This window comes from Hipposideros armiger, unplaced genomic scaffold (assembly GCF_001890085.2).
Source record: "Hipposideros armiger isolate ML-2016 unplaced genomic scaffold, ASM189008v1 scaffold_45, whole genome shotgun sequence".
Classification (NCBI taxonomy): Eukaryota; Metazoa; Chordata; class Mammalia; order Chiroptera; family Hipposideridae; genus Hipposideros; species Hipposideros armiger.
In genome coordinates this window covers 1,687,440-1,708,747 of record NW_017731395.1, presented here as the reverse complement: position 1 = coordinate 1,708,747, position 21,308 = coordinate 1,687,440, and the positions used below count along the sequence as shown (strand labels likewise).

At 40.2% G+C, this 21,308-nt stretch overlaps 1 long non-coding RNA gene across 1 annotated transcript in view; it reads left to right on the top strand.

Moving 5' to 3' along the window:
• LOC109381170 (uncharacterized) overlaps positions 1-21,308 on the top strand; it is a 442,425-nt gene that overhangs the window by 195,548 nt on the left and 225,569 nt on the right. Inside the window, exon 4 of the long non-coding RNA XR_002123647.1 lies at positions 13,714-13,785. This is a non-coding gene — a long non-coding RNA (uncharacterized LOC109381170). The remainder of the gene's footprint in view (positions 1-13,713; positions 13,786-21,308) is intronic.

Sequence of the window (21,308 nt, the reverse complement as noted above, 5' to 3'; positions counted from 1 at the left end):
GTACTAGTAAGCAAGACACCAATGAAGAAACTTTACTAGGGAAGACGCACATTAAAAAGCAAGAAGACATTTGGGATCAGGGGCACAAAAAGGATGATAGGTAAAATGATGAATGAGTCATGTCAAGACTAAAATCATTAGTTAGGATGTCACTTAGCTAGAGCTCAGCTCCCACTTTCTGCTGTGCTCTACAGGTTTAGAAATTATAGGGAAAGTGTGTTAACAAAACTCCAGTGTCCACTTAGCATCACATTCTTCTCCCCCAGCTTGGGCAGGCTTCAAGATGGTAAACCTGCAAAGGGGAAAAGGGACATGCATGGCCTTTCCTGCTCCTCTGCCTGCTCACTTCCTCCTGTATTTGCTAGCTCGTCTACTCTTTTCGGTATTGCTGCAGGAGAAGGGGAATGGGGAAAAACTATAGGCCGGTTTTTACTTGAGCTTGATGGTTCATGTTCTGTATTTGGCAGTGTGGTAACATGTAGACCTGGAAGATGATTTCCTGGGTGGGTTTGTGGGCTCATGCCAGGGTCTGCTCTTCTGTCGACCCAAGAAGATATATCTCTATTCTAAGTGATCACCTGTGATCCTCACTTGCCATACAAGGTTACACCTTCAGCCTTTTTCTGCTGAGCTTGGCTCACCTCTCCTGTCCCCCATGTTGGTCAGGGACCATGCAGGATCACTCTCTCGATGTCACTGCCATTCTCTGCAGGATAACATGTATGGCTTTCTTGCCCTGACAAACCCTAAGAGGCAAGCTGGTGCCCACATTGTGGATTGTACCAACAGAACCACTGCCTGGTAGAAAACAGACTCCATCCAACCTGTGTTTGATAAAGCTTCCTTGTGCGTGGATCAGACAGCAATCAATCTTGTGTCCCCCAATGGCAGGAAACATATCTCAACACTCTCTGAGTGGACCCAATGAAGCCTCCCCTCTCTGTCTGAGGTAAGAGGCAGCACCTACGATGCCTCCTTCAGAGAGGGGAGATAAAAACTCTGCCACAGCATCTGCTCTCTTGAAAGAGATCTCCACTAACATTCTCCTTCGATCTTCATTCTGTCCTACTTTTACATCCTTGAACTTGTTGAGTTCCAGAAAACTGGAACAAGCTCTTAGGGTCATTTCCTCTTAAAATCTGCATGCAATGAGAGAGATGGTCCATCTCACACTTGCTTTGGCTTCCTGATGGTCATCAGAAAGAGTTCCATTCTGTATCCCTGCTCCTTATCTTTCTGTAACCAGTAGTTTTAACTCCTAACTGCATAGTTAGATTCACCAGCAAAGATTTTACAAATGTGGATGCCTGCCAGATCCCCCTCCCAGCCGAAGATTCTGATTTAATTGGCTCTGTTGAACATTGGTGGTTTGCAAAAAGCTCTTGATTATTTTAATGTGCAACCAGGACTGAGAACAACTCTAAAAACAAATGACAATTTACCTCTTCAGCCAACAGCTTTGGATGGACTAGGTCTGTGCAGATGTATTTTTCTCTGTTTGTAGACAGAACTCTGGGCGAATTACTCTAAAAACTATTTTCAATAATAAATTAGTTTTTAAAGCATCTCCCAAGGGAATTCTACCAAAAACTCGCTGCATCTCTAGGCTGAGTCTCTGTACCAATTTTTAACTCAGATTGTTGCCATATCTTAAACCTATGTCACCCTATACCTATAGCCATATCTATTCTATATGTGTGTGTGTGTGTGTGTGTATATATATATATAATATATATATATATATATATATATATCCATATCTCCATATCTTTACCCTTATCTGCATTCATATCCATATCTGTATCCATATCCATGTCCATATCCATATCCATATCCATATATACTTGGCATGTGCTTCACGTGGCTGAGGTGAGAGTACAGACCAGTGTGCCTGTTTCTGTGTATACCACAGACACTAACTTCAGTCATTCTGCATTTTGCTTCGAAAGTAACTGGACCTGCAGTTGGCTAGTTCCTTGGAAGCGCCTTATAGAGAGAGGATCACAAAAGCGATGCATACATACCTTGACTGTTTATTTCAATTGAATGCATGTACACTTATTCTCCAGTGTTTTTCGTATCGACCCATGCCGTTTCTCCTCACATGGGTTGCCTGATTGAAATTCCACGTAGCCTCTCTCATATACTCACACCCATAATGCTTCATCTATGATTTCTCAATTTCGGTTCCTTTAAAGCGTGGCCAAAATTACAGAGACATGCAAAGTCTTCTGAACCCAGAATCCTTCTAGATGTTTACAGTTTCCCCCAATCTTTTACAATCATCTCGCCCACACCTAATTTAACAGAAATATTTGTAGTGACCCTCCTTTTCAAGGCTTTCCAAAGAATTCAGTGTAGTTTTCACAGATACTGTAACTCTCCTTGAGGGCTCATATTTCATTGCTTTACACACTACTTCATTACAGGAACAAGTACAGTTGGCACAGATGTAGCTGAGATCAAGCATAGCTGGCTTTGGGTAAGCACACGATGCGAGGGCACACACAGTTTGGTCGGGAGCCTAAAGCTGTGAACTTGGCCTCCCCAGCATTCACTAGCACTAGAGAAGACACGTCCATGTCAGTCACGTGGAAAGAGGCTAAAGAGAAAAAAAAAGTGCTCTAAGCATTTAAGAGTATTTGCCCACTCTTAAATTTAAAATTGATCTTGGTTACAATTACTTCTTAAAATATAGATTACTTCTTAAAAGTAATAGTAATAGATACTTCTCAAAATATAGTTTCTTAAAATATGGGTTCTTTATTAGAATAAAAGTAATAATGACAACACTTTTCTAACTTTATTCTAATTGTCTTCGGGAAGACTGTCTTCCTACCTCCAGCATAGATAGGGCTTATTACACTGTGCTCAGTAAGCATTTGCCGAAACTGGCTTAAAAAGCCATCTTTGGAATATAAAAAAAATGAGTTGTTGGAGCTTTCAAAGTTAAGTCATTCTCCTTCTAAAAATTCAGTCAGTTCTGCATTAAATGTAGCAGTGGGAGAATAACTTTTCAAAGTGGGAGATGTATTGGGGAAGGTAGCTCTTTACCTAGATCATTAAGAAAAATGTCTTTTTAAAAAATTTTAACAGGAAATATGAACTTTACTCATCATGTGCTTATCTAAATACTCTGACCCAAAGCTAAAGAACTAACAACCTATCCTTGAAATCTTTTATTCCCACCCTACCCCCCACCCCTCACCTGCACACGAGAAACACCAGCATTTGGGCCATCACCCTCCATGGGAAGTTGTGCGGTCTGTGTTATCCTCCAGGTGTATGTGCCCCTTGAGCTCAGAGGCACAAGAAGGCTGTGGTCCTCCCAGTAACTCCTTCTCTGAACTAAAGTCACTGCGTCCTTTTTACAGCCAAGAGCTTTGTCACACTAATTCTTATTTGGAAGCTTTTTAGTCAGGTTCACTTGAGTCACAGTTTCGTGATTTCTCTAAGGAGTGTATAACCAAAGCCATTCTTTTGGGACATTTAAGGATTAGGGTTTTTTTGCTGGTTTGTTTGTTTTTGCCTTTATGCTAAATGGACTTAAGTGAATAATCCAAGTGGAAATAAAAGAAAAATGCAATATTACAGTTCACAGGCAAAGCAGATTGGCAAACTCGCTCCGTGAAATGCTTGCATTTCCCTCTCCTTCCTTACCTTTTTCTTTTGCTGTCCTCCTTTTCTCTTCTCCCTTTCATTCTCATTTTTTCCCCTTGCTGTCTCATTCCTTCTTCCTTCACTTCCTCCCCCCGCACCCTTTTTTTGTCTTCCGTTGAGCTATTTCTCCTTCTCCTCCCTTCCCAGCCCTTCTCTTGGAGTTTCTGTTAAAGCCTTTTCTGGAAGGATGGGCCAGCTGCCTTGGCAGGTACGGCTCTCAACAACCAAGCTTTATGAGGCAAGATGCAGAACTGAAACCAAAACAGGAAGGAAAGAGGAAGATATCAGGAGTGGAGCGCCTTCTCAGATAGAAGAGGAGACGGGGGACACGCAGCTTGAGGGCAGAAAGGTCAGCATACTTACTGGGCGTTGGCCTGGGAGGCCAGTGCCATCCTCTTGTTAGGTGCACACCTGGCGCTTTGGGGGTGGCCGGAGCCTGGGGCTAGGGCAGGCTCTCAGTGTGGGCGCTGCTTTCCCTCCCTCATCCCCCTTCCTTATCGCATTCGCATACCTGTTCCTTGCTTTCTTGCTCTCCTTCCTTTATTCTATTTTTTTCGTGGAGCTATCCATGAACATGGTGAAAATGAAAAATATTTTGGTGCAGAAAAATAGTTTTTGCAGAAAATGAAAAATATTGACGTGACATATGGTGTCAAAGGTACCATGGGAATGCGAGGGGAAGACAGGAAGGTAGCTATCATCACGTGGAAAGTTGAAAGGACAGGAAGGGAATTCCAAGGGGCAACAAGTGGAACTCCGGAGACTTTCAAACAGCCGCGGGGCAGGCATAGCCTGGCTGAAGGGATCTGACTGCTGTTGAAGGTCTTCAAAAGGTCCTTGGACTTCATTCTGCAGACCAGTGCTGGCATAGGCTGATCAAGCGTTAGTGTGAGATGAGAGGATAGGATGGCAGAGAGCAGTCATACCTGTGGTCACTGTGGAACTGCCTCTGATAACATTAGCCGCTTCTGGGACTGTGTCACACATGGGAACTTGACCCTCAAGCTTGGTCCCGGTACAAAAAAAGTTCCGATACACTGCTGGGTGCAGTACCAAACAGTTGATAGATTGTAAGTAAGTTAGTGATGTAGTTTTGTTTGCAGTTTTAAAGATTAGCCTGGCAGTAGTATTTATGGGTTTGACAGGACAGGACTGGAGGGAGGAAAAAACAGTGAAAAGGCTACTGCAATAGTCCAGACCTCATGCCACAGACACCAAAAAATTGCTGGGGACCCGATCTATGATGGGGGCAATGAAGATAGAGAGGAAAGAAGATATATCAAGAGATTTAGCAAGTAGCTGCTGGTGGGTATAGTGATTATTTTAAAGTGGAAGTGGAGGGTAAAGAAGAAAAACTAATCAGTAAATATCATTATATATAGAGAGAGATGCAATATGATGCCAGCCTGGTATGTAGTAACTTCCAAGTATGTGAATTCTAAATAAATCTCACATTTTCTAGGTTTAACCTAGGTAAATATCCCAATATTTGTGATATGCTAGTTTTGGCAGTGCCTCTAAGAAACACGGTTCTTTTTAAATTGTGTACCTTGAATATCAATATATCAAATAAGCCTCTTGTTATTTAAAAAAAACCAATGTCCAACCAAACCAAAACCTTAGCTTTAAAGGTGCAAAGCAAAGATTGCTGGGACTATGCTTATGTTGGAACAGTGGCTACTGTTTTGGGTAAGTCAAGCATGGTCTTTACCTCACAGTCAACACCTGTAGTTCTTCAGACTTGACCATGCCCAAACTTGATTCCAAATAAACAACCAAGATACAGAGGGCTAAGTAATTTGCCTGAGAATACATGGAATCAACTGAATTGTGTGACCCCCCACACAATTCATATGTTGAAATCCTAACCCCCAGTACCTCACAACATGACTCTATGTCCAGATAGGACCTTGAAGGAAGTGATTAAGTGAAAATGAGCTCATGAGGATGGGCCTTCATCCAATAGGATGCATGTCCTTATCGGAGGAAATTTGATCACAGTTAGTTAGACGGGCCCTAGTCCAGTGGGACTTGGTGTCCTTATGGGAAGAAATTTGATCACAGTTAGATCACAGATACTTGAAGACACAGGGAGAAGATGACCATCTACAAGCCGAGGAGCAAGGCCTCAGAAGAAAACAACCCTGACATGAACTCCCCTTAGAGTTCTCAGCTCCAGGACTGTGAAAAAATACATTTCTGTTGCTTAAACTACTCAGGCTGTAGTGTTATGTTATGGTGGCCCCAGCAAACTCATACAGAACACGACTCATAGACGGTTTAGACTGAATTGGGACCGTAGCCAGCCTGACTCCAAAACCTGAGCTGTACCTAAACTCCTCTCTCTACTACCTACCCCAAGAGGAGAGTGAATATTGGCTGAAACATTACGTCCCCAATCTCAAATTAAGGTGTGTGTCATGCCAAGAACTTTTCCTCCAGTAGATGAGCTACTTCTCTAGACTGATTATGATCTCTGAATTTATGATGACAGTGATTAGTATACAGAGAAAGGTTTAAAATTGCTATACTATATTAGGGGAAGAAAGATGGAATTTCATGACGTGCTAATGCTTTTGAACTCTGGCTTCCATAGATGACTGAGAACTTACTCAAAGGCTAAGAATGGCATTCTTGGATTGCCCATCTGATAACAGAGAGAGAGAGAGAGAGAGAAAGGGAAAAGAACACTATTTGATATGAGCAAAGCTTTGCAATGAACTGGAGGAAGAAAGGAACTAGCTAAGTTAGATATTAACTTAAACCACATCTATTTGCCTAAGCCTGAGGTTCTCCTACAGAGTCAATGTCATATTTCTGAGATAGACTCAGGATTTTAGCATTCTTTCATGATGGTATGATAGCTCTGACTAACTATGGCAGTTGCTAATCCAACATCAATATCAATACATCACAAATCAACTTAGTTCTGTTCAGAGCTAAGTCTTTCCTTTGCTATATGTGAACTTCCTATAACCTAGAATTTAGGAAATGGAACCAAATGTGACCTTCATACTTGCTCCATTTTCAGAACCCTATCCTCCTAAAATAATTCTCTTATAAGAGCTGGCTAAGAATTATATCAGGTGAATATGTTACATGGGTGTTTATAAAAAATTTTTTACTTGGTCTGGGTGAACATCTATTTTCTTATTAAAGAATACAGTGTCAAAAAAATCATAATTTCATCATATCTCATTAATTTCTTAATATGTTTGATTTCTGACAGTGTTCTTACTTGTGAAGAATTTCCCAGTAATAAACGTAACATTTTAATTCTCATTAAAAAAAAAAGAGATTTGAGGACTTTAATAAATTCTTTCTGTGTCTTCTTTTTCATCCTCACTGCCTGGACCAGGCCCTTATCGCCCACCCTGGATTATTGCAATAGTCCCTCAAGCGCTTCTCTTGTTTTTGGTTGCTTTCCCATATCTAATTCATCCTACACATTGCTACCAGATTAATAATCCTCAACCAGATCTCTGTGTTAACTCCCTTGTACAGAAACCACCTATGATTTCCCATTAACTAGCTACAGGCTAAAGTCCAAATTCCTGAGTTATCCATAATCTGGCCCCACTCACTCAATCTTTCAAGCTTACTAGCCTTATCTTCTCACACTCCCACATTGAGAGCCATCCAAACTGGTTTCCTGAACTCCTACAAAACTTACTGTCTATACTGTTTCTTCTTATCATTAATCAAACAAAGTTTTCAGGCATTAGTTATCATCCAAGTTCTTTAGCTAGATGCCCAAGCACCTTCAAATTTTAGTAGTCATAAACTAACCAGTGTCAGTGAGGTTGGCTTCATTGTATCCCTCACAAAGGGTAATGGAAGTGCTTATTTCTGGCTCGTTAAAAAGATGACAGGACACAAATACGTAAAAGAATGTTTTTCAATCATGGGAGTGGCTAAACTCTCCCTGCTTATAAAAATAAAAAATGTAAGGAGGAAAGCCACACTTACTGAGGGTCTACTATGTGCTGAGCAATTTATTGATAATTATGTTATCTCCTTGAGTCCCTATATAACCTTCGCAGGGGTTCAAGCTCAAAGAAGCCATATTGCTTGATGGTGGTAGACCTCCTGGCAGAGCTTACACAGGAAGAAATGATATGAAATGCAGCTCTGGGAAACTCACATTCAGTCCATTCTGTCCCACTTCCTTGTGTTAAATTGCAGCTAAATCTTCAAGAATTTCAGGGTTATCCTGCCAAAAGGCATGGTTCCATCATCCAATCACATATATTTGACTCTTTCTGTGTGCCAGGCATGATGCCAGGTGCTCTAAATCCTTGATCTCGCTACATCTTCTCCACAGATCCATGAAATTGGGGGTGTTATTAAGCCCATTTTGTACATAAGGAAACTATGACTTAGAGCAGTTATGTAACTTGCTCAAGGACACACTTGGACAAGTGGTTGAGTCAGGCCTGAAATGCACCAAAGCCGGGGCTTCTGTGCCCTCTGCTTTTTAGGCCATCAGTCACCTTAGGTCACAATACTAGCCTCGAATATTTCCCCAAATTGTTGTCTAAAGAAAAACATCCTCCTCATTCCAAGAGAGCATTGTTTCCATTCTGATGACTCTGTGCTGTACATTTTCCACCAATGAGAGAGAAGTTGAGGGGCCCAGGGCCCCCCACAACACAGAAGGCTGAGAATAACACTCCTGGGAGCACTGATAGCATTCTCTTTTGGGCTTTGTTTTTCGGTTTTTCTTTGGTTTTTGTTTTGTGGCTTTTTTTTTGTTTGTGACTTGCTGCCTCAGTTTCAGTAAAAGGAGATAAAGTGAAAGATAAGTAGTTCAAAAAGGTTACAAAGGGGTGGCGTAATAATAGTGACCTCACCCCACAAGAAGAATTAAGGGAGGAAGACTTAAAGTTGTGTTTTGAAGGTGAAAAGAATGTACTTAATGTATGTTATTTCATGGTGAAGCCAAAAGCATGGTCTCCGCCCCATCTTGGAAGAGCCCAGCCAGCGAGCTGCCGGCTGTTTCCCCCCGGGTCTTCCTCCTACTGACATGAATCAGCAGAGAGAAGGGGATTAGAAAGCCCAGAGGGAATGGGGTCCTCACAAGCATAGCTTTCACGTAGAAAGTGAATTTATTTACCTATTTGTGCCACAGATGCACTGCCTTAGTATAGACCTAAGGAGAAAATTCCCAGTGAGAACAAAAATAATAATTTGGAGCGTCAGGAACAAATTGGAACCTACACTGATCTCAATAGCAGGCGCTGGCAGGGGGCGAAATTATTTTTCAAACACTTTTGCTTCTCCTGGTAAAGTAGTTAGTGTTGTATTTTCATGCTGGAAGGAAAAAGTGATGAAAAGTTTTTAAACCCAAAGAAACAAAACCCTTGACTTGGGTCCAAATTTTCTGCAAAACAGGATCCCATATGGCCAGCGTTGGTCTTAGCAGGTCGGAACCGAATTGGAGAATGCGACTTTTAGGTTTGGCTTTTGTGGTTCGCCTCATTTCCGTTAGGATTTTGCAGCTGAGGATGCATATCAGCCTCGCTCCGGATGTTGAGTGCGGAGGCAGGGAGTCCATGTCATAGCGCTTTTAGTATCTGTGGTTCCAGATTCGCAGATGGCCAGCCTGGCTTATCGCTGCAGTCTGCCATGCAGGGGTGTGTACATGAGCAGTACTCATGGAGCTGGTGGGGCAGGGCAGAGGTGGGGGGGAGGCGCGTCCAGGGCACACCCACAGTCAACACCATGCTGTGCCACACCACAGCACAGCACAGCACACCATGCTAAGCTTTAAGCCACTTTCCCGGTGCTCTAAAGAAATAGAAGATGTTACCTGCTTTGTGTTACCTGCTTGGACCTTAAGAGGCCAGCAATTCCAGTCCGAAGCTCAGTGACAGCCTGTCTTAGAAGGGAGAATTCTAGAGGAGGATAAAAGGAGGTTTTTCTCAGCAGCTTTGTTGCTTGTGCCCTCCCAAGTTCAAAGAGAACACTCTGTGTCATTAAAATGTCTTCTGGCTTTGCAGGATGGGAGGAGGGTGGGGGGAAGTAGGATTTCAGGGTTCAACCGTTAGCTTTTCTGGAGTTCGAACTTTCATGCATTTCTCTTTTTATTGGGGAGACATTATGACTAGTTTTACAAGCAAAATAAACAGCTTAGGAACAAACGAAAGCCTTTTTTTAAATTTCTCTTTTAACTGTAAATTCAAGAGCTTGAAATGAATTTGGCAAATAACTCATATTATTGAGGAGTGCTGTGGCCGAAAGGCAAGATTTCCAAAAATTCTTGAAAATCCAAGCAATACCAGGAATAAATCCCAAATTCAATTTGTTGAGCCTTGTGTCTCTCTCAGAACACTTTTCCCCCCTCCCTTTAAAAAAAAAATGGGAGAAATCCATCACAGATCTCCTGTAACTCCTGTCCTGCTGCCTCTTTGCCATGGAGCACAGAGCTGTGCTCTGACCTTGGGCCAGTGACCTCTAGCCAACACAGCCAGAGGAAGCTGGTGCAAACATGTGGTTCCCAGCGAGTTGAGGAAATAACCCCCGCAATCTTGACTGAGGTCTCCTCAAGTGACTTTAGGGTTTCAAGTATCTAAATGGACTCTTTATACATTTCCTATTTATTTGATTCTTTTTCGTTTTTTTAAAAAGGCAACTGTGCAGTTTTTTTATTTGAGCTTTTCAAATTTCGATGAACTTACTTTTGACCTTTTAAATAATCTTGATTTATATAAAATCAATCAATGGAAAACAAACATTAATATCCCCTAAGCGGGCGACACTACAATGGTCTCTCACTCAAGGCCCAAGTCAAATCCCCTCTTCTGCCTAAAAGTCCTTCCTTAATCTGTTCCCATCAAAATGATCTGCTGCATCCTTTAGGTCATTGCTATAGTCACTGAATGGCTCTACCCATCAGGCATTGCAAAAGTGCCCATCTTTTAGATACTGTTCCTTTCATTACCTACCTGTGGTAGGTCCATGTTACCTGAAGTTAAAAGAAACAGAAACCTAGAGATTAATCAGCTTCTTCATGGAGCCTATTTTTGAACCCAGGCTTATCAATTTCTATAATCTCTGTGCTTTCTACCATGTTCACTTCTGTGGCTGTACAGCACTAATTTCTACAGAGTATTTCCCACTCATTCCTCAGCTCCTTCGGAATAGGAAACAGATTTTATTATTCTCTATGCAGTATTTAGCAAAAGTGCCTAGCAGCTAATAGACATTAGATAAATGTGTTGAAATAAACTTATGACCTGGGTGTTATAAACTAGTTGAACAATCCTGTTTCAGCGAAACATGTTGTGATAGAATTAGCTCTGATAGAGTGCAGATGATTTGACAGCTGGCATATCAAATCCATGTGATAACCAGCAACGCGATAGACGTGTAGTAATCCCCCCCATCGCCTTTTATTAAGCTGTAGTTGTGAATCTTTTTCACTAACCATTTAATAGTCATTTTCACAGATTAGCTTCAGAATAATTATGAGGGATTACAGGGAATTATTAGTCCCTATATTGCAGTTGAGGAAAGAAACTAAGGCTTAGAGATATAAAACAGCTTGTCTAAAATCACATGGTGTACAAAAACCTCGCCATGCTCTCTTGAACCATCCTCGTTATAGGAAGTAAATGGGTTCCTCTCTATCCAGTGTATCTGATCTCCACTAAAATATGGCACCAGCGTGATCTGGGAGTCAGGGAGGAAGCGCCTTCGATGCCATGGACACTCAGTAAACGCTGAGTAAATGATGGAGCACCCTGTGGAGTTTCTTTACTATGGACACCAGTTGAATGAAGTCTCTCTGGAGACCCCATTTTGTGCACTGATCCCTAAAACCTCCTGAAGGCCCAAGACGTTGGCATGAAGAGCAGAGCAGATTTTTGTTTTCAGAACCACAGGAATACTGTTAGAAAAAAAAAATCTAACCTTGTGGGGCAAACAGTATCAATATATTGTTTGAAAAAAATATGCATATACCAGGGCTGCCAAAAAAATGTACACATTTTAAGAGATGTTATCTATGTACTTTTCCAAGTTGAATTGAATTACGGTAGTGATGCGTATGATGTTCACTCAAAAGATGGCATCAATCAAGTGAATGCTAGCATCATTCATTGTATTACCATTTTAATACAGTTTTTTCCTTTCTTAAAATGTGTATACAGTTTTTGGTACCATCTGTATATTTGTCAGAACAAAGGACTTAATGATTTACTCTGCCAGTGCAATGCTTCTGGATATTTTTGGGGGCCATATAGTCACACTATCAAAAATTTGATAAAACACAAAGATATCTTACCTAAGAAGGCAATACAGTCCGCTTTAGTACAATAACTGTTTCTGATACATCAATTAGTGATAGACTGTTGGGAATAAGGGAACAATATCAGGATACTGTGGGATATCCTTGCTGTTTATATATAATTTTTTCCCAGTGTGTTAATACTTCATGCCATATTGTCATAGCAATAGAATGCAAAGCACATCAAACCAGCTAAACGCAGCAAAGCATGAAGGAATAGTGTGATCCTCAGTGCCCTGACATCCCGTATGTTTAGCCATGTTCTGTCTCAGAAGTGCTTACTGCGTGGTTCTTTCTCCTTTTTATGTATTTTATCCTTGTCTCTATAACTCAGCATCCTTGTTCCCTGTATTCTTTCCCTTAGTATTCCCTCCGTCAATCTCCCTTTCACCTTATTTCTAAAGTCCACGATTTCTTACGGTATTTATTTAATGTAAATTTGAGATATTTTAAAACTGTGCTTCTATTTTTACTAGCATCATTATTGTGTTTGTGAGTTATCTGTTACAAAGGTAAACAGCTTTTGACTGCCCTCCCCTATGTCCTCAAAAAGAGATCAGTTTTGTAAAACAAGAGGTTATTTTCTGGATGTATCTACCACATTATGGGAGAACTCCTGGCATGTCCAACCACATCACCAATCTGGATCTTAGCACAAGCATGAAGAATGCAAGGTCCTGAGCAAATCAGGGGTCTTGTGTGCTGTCCACAGAGGAGAGCTGATATGCATTTGCTCCAGACACCATTTTTGCAGGGTCATAGGTGAGCGTATGCAGATTAGTTGGCCTCTGTTTTCCTCATCTGACTATTAGAGCTAAGAGCTCCTCCTTCACAGGTGGGTTATTAGGACTCTGTGGGATAACACATTATACATCTAGCCTGGTATCCAGCATACCGGGAGGTTCTTATTAAGGATCCTTTTCTTTTCTAACGATCTGTTGATACATAAGTAGGTGGAATAGGTAATAGGGCTCTGGATGTGGGAGTGACTCCATTTATCTCTTTAGCGGTGCCCAGTGGTAGGTTTTGCAAGGCAGGATTTCCACAGCTTGATAGCAATGGACAAACAGTGAAAGGGACACACTAAAATGTAAAAAGTATAAAAATCTAGGACTATCACAGCATTAGATAGTCCTACGTTTGATGGCATCATGCTAGTACCCCATATTATTGCAATGACCCTGAATCAAAATGTGTTTAATTATGTTCAAAATATTTTCTTTCTGAAGGTGGCAAAATGTGTAATCCACCTAAAAAAGGTTTTAAACAAAACAGTTATTATTTTTAAGTTTGGATATATGAAATAGATGGCTAACCAGCTGAAATACCTCATTCTCAAATTATTTTGAAAAACTATACAACTCTTCGTATACAGTGATCTCCCCATTTTCAAAAGTGATGCTGTAATTCAGAATTTTACAACTGATATTAAAGAATGACTCCAGAGCTAAAATGAAGCCATATAGAACAGGCAGTAGAAAACAATTATTGCTAGTTTCCTTCCCCAAAAGAGGCAAGGAAAAGAAAATTGATTTAATTGACAGCAAGACTGACCAGTAGGTACATAAAAAGAGACAACTTTTATAATGGCAATTTGCAGAAGAAGCTATGGAGGTCCAAGTGTTTTCTCTTTTCCTAAGGAAACAATTAAGAGTGGAAAATTATTATATTTGTAGACCATTAATTTGAATCTTTCTCAGTTTCTTACTACACTAGTTTCTACTGCTGATAACTCACTTAACGATTGCCTGTTTTTATTTCAGAATGAAAAATAAATCAAGACCACTATGCGTGTCAACCAAGAATTAAATGCCCACTTCCTCACTGGAAAAGAGGTAATACATAGTGGTTAAGAGTTTGGGTGGAAATGAGCCTTAACGGACGTGTTCAGATCCAAGTTTTGCCACTTTGAACTTCCACTGATTATTTAAAATATTCTCTGGCTCATTTTATCTTCTCTTTTCTAGAATAGGATTAATACTGCCTATCTCCTAGAGTAATTTTAAGTCTTATATTGAATGTATAGGTGTATGCAATTAACAAGGTACTTGGCACAAAGTAGTAACTCAGTAAATGATTGTCACATAAATTATAAATCACACACACAACACCTCACACCTTTAAAAAAATTAAATTTATTAGGGTGACAATGGTTAGTAAGATTACAGAGGTTTCAAGTGTACAAATCTGTAATATATAACCTATATATCACATTGTGTGTTACCTCACACTCTTTATGACGGATTAGCAATGAATGAATCTACATTAATTTTGTTTTGCTTTTGTATTATATTATTCTATAAAATCTCTAAGGGAAAATGGACACAAGGGTAACTAAAATATAGCCCCAGAGTAGACTATAACTTGCATATGAACACTAATGATGAATTACACTGTTTACATAACAATATTTTTAAACAGGTAATTGTATATCATGAAAAAAAATACTTTGAGATTCATATCATCTCGATGTGAAAATAAATTTAATATCAAACCTTGTATAAAATTGTGAATGAGAATACTTTACAAATTATGTTTAAAATACTATATTCTGCTTTATAGTTCTAATTTTCTGTGATATTTTAATTATCATCGTATTTGGCTACCAATGATTGGTAATAGGAGTTTTGCTTCATGTCAGATGCATGAGACTGCATTTAGTGTTTTTTATTCTTTTTGACATTTCAACTGGCCTGTCCATTGTAAACATCTAGAGAATGAAATGAGTAGCCTGCTTTCCCTTTAGATTTCTTTTTTTGGATACAAATTACTAGATTATTCCTGGGACACAGTTTGTCATGCCTTTGAGCTCTAACCATGGCATTTAACTTAATTTTCAAGAGTAACTTGGCCTTCATTTTTTACCTCACAAAGCATACTACCTATGAAATGGTTAACTTAATGTTTACAAACGGAGAAAAAAAGTGCACTTGGTTCTCTCAAGTTTCTAGGGCTCTTGGTAAAAGAATCTTAGGACCTAAACTCTTGCTATCTCTTGAGGCATGGTTTTAAAGTTTTCCTAAATAAGAAATTTAGTAACTATTGTCTGGGATTACAATTATGTAACTTCTACTGCCATCGATGCAATGGAATACCTTTTATAATTAAAAGGCATGCAGTCATGCTTGGGGGAAATGGAATAAGAAATTAAATTGTCCCCTCGTGGGGGTATAATAGAGCTTGCATGGTTGCTCTGGGGGAAGGAAAATGTTTTGACTGTGTGTATGGGGAAGGAGGAAAGACTCAGTGAATAATTTGTTTTTCATCACTCATCTCCATGCCACCTCTGAATCTCAAGTAATAAGTCAATTGCAGTTTCATTAAGGTACATCAAATGACATTTTATCCTTTTTTTAGATCTCGAGAAATGGATTTAAGGATGAGGAATGGCTGACTTTAGCAAACAGATTAAAAATAGCACATGACCTAAACTCTGAGTAACTCAAATTTAAAAAGCACACAGGCCTTCTTCTCATGTAAAACCGGAGTGTTTTTGGCTATTGAGGAGAAAGGTTGTGACCTGGCTTCTAGCCTGTCTCCGTTCTTGACCTCCTTTCTTTTAGTTCAAAGAGATTAGATCCAGTTTCCTGGGCCAGCCACGGATGAGAACACCATGGACATTTTGGCGTGGAGATAGAGAAGGAAGAAATGGAGAAAAGGGGTGATGAGCTCATAGGTCTTTTCCATCCCTGTGGCCTGGGCTTCTGCCATTCCATCCCACACACCCCAACCTCCAGCCTCCCTGGCTCCCTCGCTGCTCCCCAAACCCCTAACATTTCACTAAGGGCACCTTTGCACACACTGTTCTCTCTACCTCTGATGCTACCACCCCCACTCCTGTTTTGCAAACTCCTACTCATCTGTCAGGAAGGTTCACCCCTCCCTGTGCAACTTTCCTTAGTTCATACGCTGAGCTAATCAGTCTTTCCTATCGGGCCTCCTATCACTTTGCTTATTCCCACTCTTAACTCCGTGTAATTGAATGTGCCTTTTTTAACATCTCTGCCTTTTACTTTCAGCTTTTCTTGGGGGATAGGAGCTGAGCCCTGCTCATCTTTTTTTGTCCAGTCCCTTCCAGATAGCTAGTCAGCCATAAAGACGTATACATCCATACTGTAGGTAGATAGATAGATGGTGATATGATATAGATATAAACACGGATGGAGAGAAACAAAGAGACAGAGGCAAAGAGAAAGACAGAACATAGGGATGGAGAACTAAAAATGGTGCTTTAAGTACCTAAGGCAAAAAAAAAAAAAACCCTCAGAAACAGGACGGCACCGGGCTTATTTATTCTGAGATCTGAAATTGGGACAAGTGGGTACAAGGAGTGGTAACTGAATTTGCAATTAGATGGCATGAACATTGTACATTGCTTGGGGTTGGAGGTAGAAAGCAGTGGTGTTCCCAGGGACTTATGGTTAATTTATTTGGTTAGATTCAGTTGTCTTTAAAACTGAGTTGTGAGTCCTGAGTAGGAAGTGTAGAGTGTGTTTGTGTAAAGTGTAAACAGAACTGTGTTAAACAGAGGGAAAGCTGTTTGTTTTCAAATGAAGTGGCAAGGACCTTTCTTATGTTAAATTGGTTGGAAATAGAACTTCCATTGCAGTAATGTCAAATATGCATTACTGGAAGAGGATGGGCCTCCGAAACATTGAAAAAATAAAGGGAAGTAACATAAACCCCCTTTCCCTTTCCACATAAATTCACATGCTGTAGATACCAACCAATGAATAGATGAAAACCTCAGAGTCCCTTCTAGTAGAAAGGTCAAGCACATGATGTGAAAAAAGATCAAATTCATTAAGTATCGGTTGTGGTTGAGAATGCCTTTAAGATGAAAAATTAAGATGTATTCAACACTCAACACCAACACACCAAAGAACATAACCCAGATGAGCTAAAAAGCAAGACTGGAGTGAAAATGAGCTAATGCTGTTTGGGGATTGTATGCAAACTGTGGCAAGAGATCAGCAACAATTGAAAGGAGAAGGAGAGCAGAAAACTGCTCAGCTGCTAACAATAAAGAAGCAGCAAATTTGCAAAATGCATGAAGTACTTCAGTAACTGGTAGGATAATGCAGGAATACTTGTGCAGTTACGTTTATTGGGGTATGCCTTTTTTTCTTTATTCCTTTCCTTAAGGGTTGGTAGGTAGACTAGGGGGAGTGGAGGATGGAGGATTTGCTTATCTTTTTCTCATTCCCCCCTGCAGCTGACTTACAAATGCTATCTCCATCATGATAAAGAGGCATGTGTAATGTTATTCAGGCTGGCAGTCGAACTGACAACACATTTTATATATTACCCAAAACATTGAAGAAGAAAATTTGCAATAACCTAATAGTCATTTGTAAAAGCATGAAGTTGGCCTCATCAGCTCAGAAATTGAATTTGCGAGCTGTTAAATGTCAGAGCTGACCCCTGGGAGTTTTCGAGGTGGGATGATGTGGTGAAGGGCAGGCTTCAGGTCATGTTTTATACAAGAAGTTTAATTGTTCTGGCTAGGAAGTAAAAGTGACTCATTGCGTTGAAGTGGTTTCTATCTCCCAACACAGATTTCAAATGGGGGAGGATAGCATAGCAATAATATCTTTAAAAGAATTGGACTAGTTCACTTCAGTCTTTTAACTACTTCCATCCAGATTCATTTGTTTTGGACACAAAAGTTGATAGCAGGCCAATGATAGCAAAAAACAGTGTCTTTGTCACCCCTTTTGAACCCACACAAACCTTTTCACTGTGTTTAAAGCAGGCTTTTTTTTGCCAAAGAAAATTGCATGCTATTCGGCCTTTTCTGAGTTTTTATTGAAGAACATTAAATGGTTTATAGCTATAAAGAATTGAAAGTCATCATGACACCAAGTTCATGGTATGGTATTTTCCAGTTGTGTTTTGATTCTCAGAAACTTTCATTTCAACTCAGGTATGAGCATTTTTTATTTGACATCAAAAGATCGTTCATGATAATTTCTTAGCCATAAGCTTTAGATGTTGGGTTCTTATATCACTTTACAGATCTGTGACCAGCTGGGGATTTCTAATCACAGCTTTTGCTATCTGCCATTCTCTTCAGCCACTGATACTGATAAATCGGAAGCTTCAATTTTTTGAAGCTTCCGATTTTTTCAGTAAAACTTGGTCTTCTGAAGAAAAATGTGTTGCTAGGAGAATGTTATCATTAGCTTCCAGTAACCATTGTCTCTCTAATCCCCACCCCCAACAAAGTAATTAGAGTATTCAAAAGCTAAAATGAATTCTCAAAGAATAGAAATAACAATCTCTAAGTGAGTTTCTATCAAAAACAAAAACAAACAAAAATAACAGAGCAAGACAATTGAGGCACACTGAAGGGAAAACCAGGAGTCACCTAGGGAAGTGTGTTGTCATTGTTGCCCCCTAGAACAGTGGGTACGGAGGTTCTATGGTTGGAGATAGCTCGTGCATCAATAAGAGAGGTTTCATAAAATATAAGGTCAGAAAAGCATATTAGGGTGAAATCATAAAGGATCTCAAGTTGCCAGGCTGAAAAGCTTGGATTTCATTCTACCCATAATGGTAAAGTTAATCAAAGCATGGCAAATGTTTTTAGAATAATCTGGAAGGTTAGGAGGCCACTCTGATTGCCCACATCTAAGGCAAAGCAATAGGACTAGAAAGAAAGAAGTCAATTTTCCTAGAAATCATGAAGACAGAATTAATAGGATTAAGTAATGGATTAAAATAGGGAGTAAGGAAGGAGCTGAAATAATCACATATCTGTTTATCAACGGGAAGATTAAAAAATGGGTTCTTTTTTGGTCAAGATGTATTTGAGGTACCCATGGTTCACTTACATGAAATCCTGCTGAAGGAAGTTTATGTATCAACTCATAAATTCTGGATAGATCAAGGCTGGAGATCTAGGCTCTGGAGTCAATGTCATGAATGCAGTTATGGAAATCTAGGAATCATGTGAGCTCAAAACCCTGAACAGGTGGAATGAGATGAGCGAACTGACAATTCCAATCAAGCAGAGCAAATTGAAAAGATGCAGTGTGACTTCTGATCTCTCCTGAAACACCACCAAAATGACAACCAAGGGACAAAAACAAAAAACAAATAAAAACCCCTCAAAACCCACAGGGACCTAGAATAACAGTCAAGAAAAGCCAATGACATAAATCTACAACATTTGAAAAGCTGGAAAGCAGAGGAACAAGCCGTGCCTGCCTTAACTTTGTGAATAAATGCTCAGTCCATGCTTAACAAAAACAAACAAACAAACAAACAAAAAAATAGAGCCAAATTTCACAGCACTACCTAGAAAAGGCTCAAGAATTAGAGGTTGCTGGGACCTTTGAAGGTGAAGGTGCCAGTGGGTCTGAATACAAGAGGATTGGTTTTAATTCTGGAAAAACAAAAAGTATTAAATAACCATGGCCCTTCCTCAGTTTCATGCAGCTGAGAGGCCTACTCCTTTCCCAGTGGGGTGGAAGATTAGGTTGACTATAAAATGACTGAAAATGAGAAACTCTGACTGAACTGAGGGGTTCCAGGAAGTGCTTCCACCAGGAAGCCACTGGGCAGGGATTTTGTGGACTGTGTCCAACAGGCATTTGTCTGAAGTTTTTCTCACAATTTGACTTGGGTTAAGAGCAGAGAAGAAAAGTATCGTATTCATCACATTATGTCAAGGGCACGTACTGCCAATATGATGTAAGAATGTTGCTAGCACCTTGCTCACCTGGCTGAGGTAGTGCTTATCAGGTTTCTCCAGGAGAAGTTACTTTTTTCCCCCTTCTCATGCCACCCTCTTTGGGAGGACGTTACTAGGTGCAGCCCACACGTAAGGCGTAGGAAATTGGGCTCCACCCCCCTGAGTAGCTACATAAATTATTTGGAATCCTTTTGAATGGGAGATTGATCTATTCTCCTTATTTATTTATTTATTTAATTGCTTATTTATATCAGTATGGATATTTATACTTGAGTTATTACTGTACATTTTGAAGCAAGCTCGCTGCTCTGCCCTGAAGTCCTATATCACTCAGGGTAAACACCCTTTTTTCTTTCTAGAAAATCACAGCTGACCTTTGACTCTAGGAGAAAAACTTGAGCAACTCAGAAAGCAGGCTTTTCTGCTAAGGAGAACCCGTTGTGGGAGGGCAGAGGAAGTTGAAGAATTTGTATTTATGTGGATGCTGTGCATCGAACTGTTATTTCCCCTCTTGGATTTTATCGCCCCAAATATAAAACCAGACCTCATTACTTTGTATTCTAATTTTGCTAGTCTTTTTGAGTAAAGTCATTCAATTTTGTTTTTAAGTTTGCTATATTCTTCAATAATTTCTGTACCTATATTTTCCCCAACGGGACATGTGTCCCCATTTTATAAAGAAAATGTTCATGTATTAGGAAAGTACAATATACCAGCATTAATAAGCACATCCATAGATATATTAGCGATAATATTCACATTCATGTACCCGCCACTATTCTGGAATTTTATGCACGTATAAGAAATAAGCTATGCGAGAGCACCCTTAGGTTTCCAATGGCATTTGTTTAGAGTCCTATTACTCTTGAAATAAAAAATAGTCTTGGTATTCATCCTTAAGTATAGCACACTGTGTTGACATGTATGGCTATCTGCCAGGCAAGTAGAAAAAAAATGTTGCAAGAGTTAAGTTAATCCTCTTGTAACTGTTGTATTTATAAGTATGAGTTTATTTGCTTAATACTTGTGGAGTATCTGGGCTAATTAGGGCCTATCAGCCTAATTCCAGTAGGAGAAGAACTAGGGCTGTCCCAGGGAGCTGGGCAGATCGCTGAAGGCCCCAGCGTGCCCGATGCGGCCATGCCTGCTGCTCCTGGTGGCCCTCTTTTTCTCTTGGCCTTCCTGGACGTCCACATGTGACATGGGGCCTGCTCTCTCCATTCAGTACACATCCTCATCTCTACAATTAAGCTCTTGGCTACTGCGTTGGCAGCTACTCCACTTCTCTGCTGTGGCAGCATCTTCAGGGGCTGTTGTAAGGATCATGACCCCAGATCGGCCTGGTCCTCAGCACTGGCCAGGGCGCAGGTCCCTCTTCTCCCTCCCGTCCTGACCTGCCTGTGCCCTGTGGCTCCAGCCCGCTCTCAGGTTCCCTCTTAATTGAAGCTAAGTGTTACTGTTCGTACTGTGACCCAGATGTCGGCCCCTTATATCTTTTGTTCATTGTGACAATGCCTTCATAAAAAGTATTTCCAGGAGCAGCCCTGCAACAATGTGGTCATAGGTACCAATTCTTCTTCTTCATTAACTGATGCAACTTTCCATTTTTTTCCCTTCCTCTTTTCTCTTTACTTTCACTCTGTGGACTTGCACCTGATC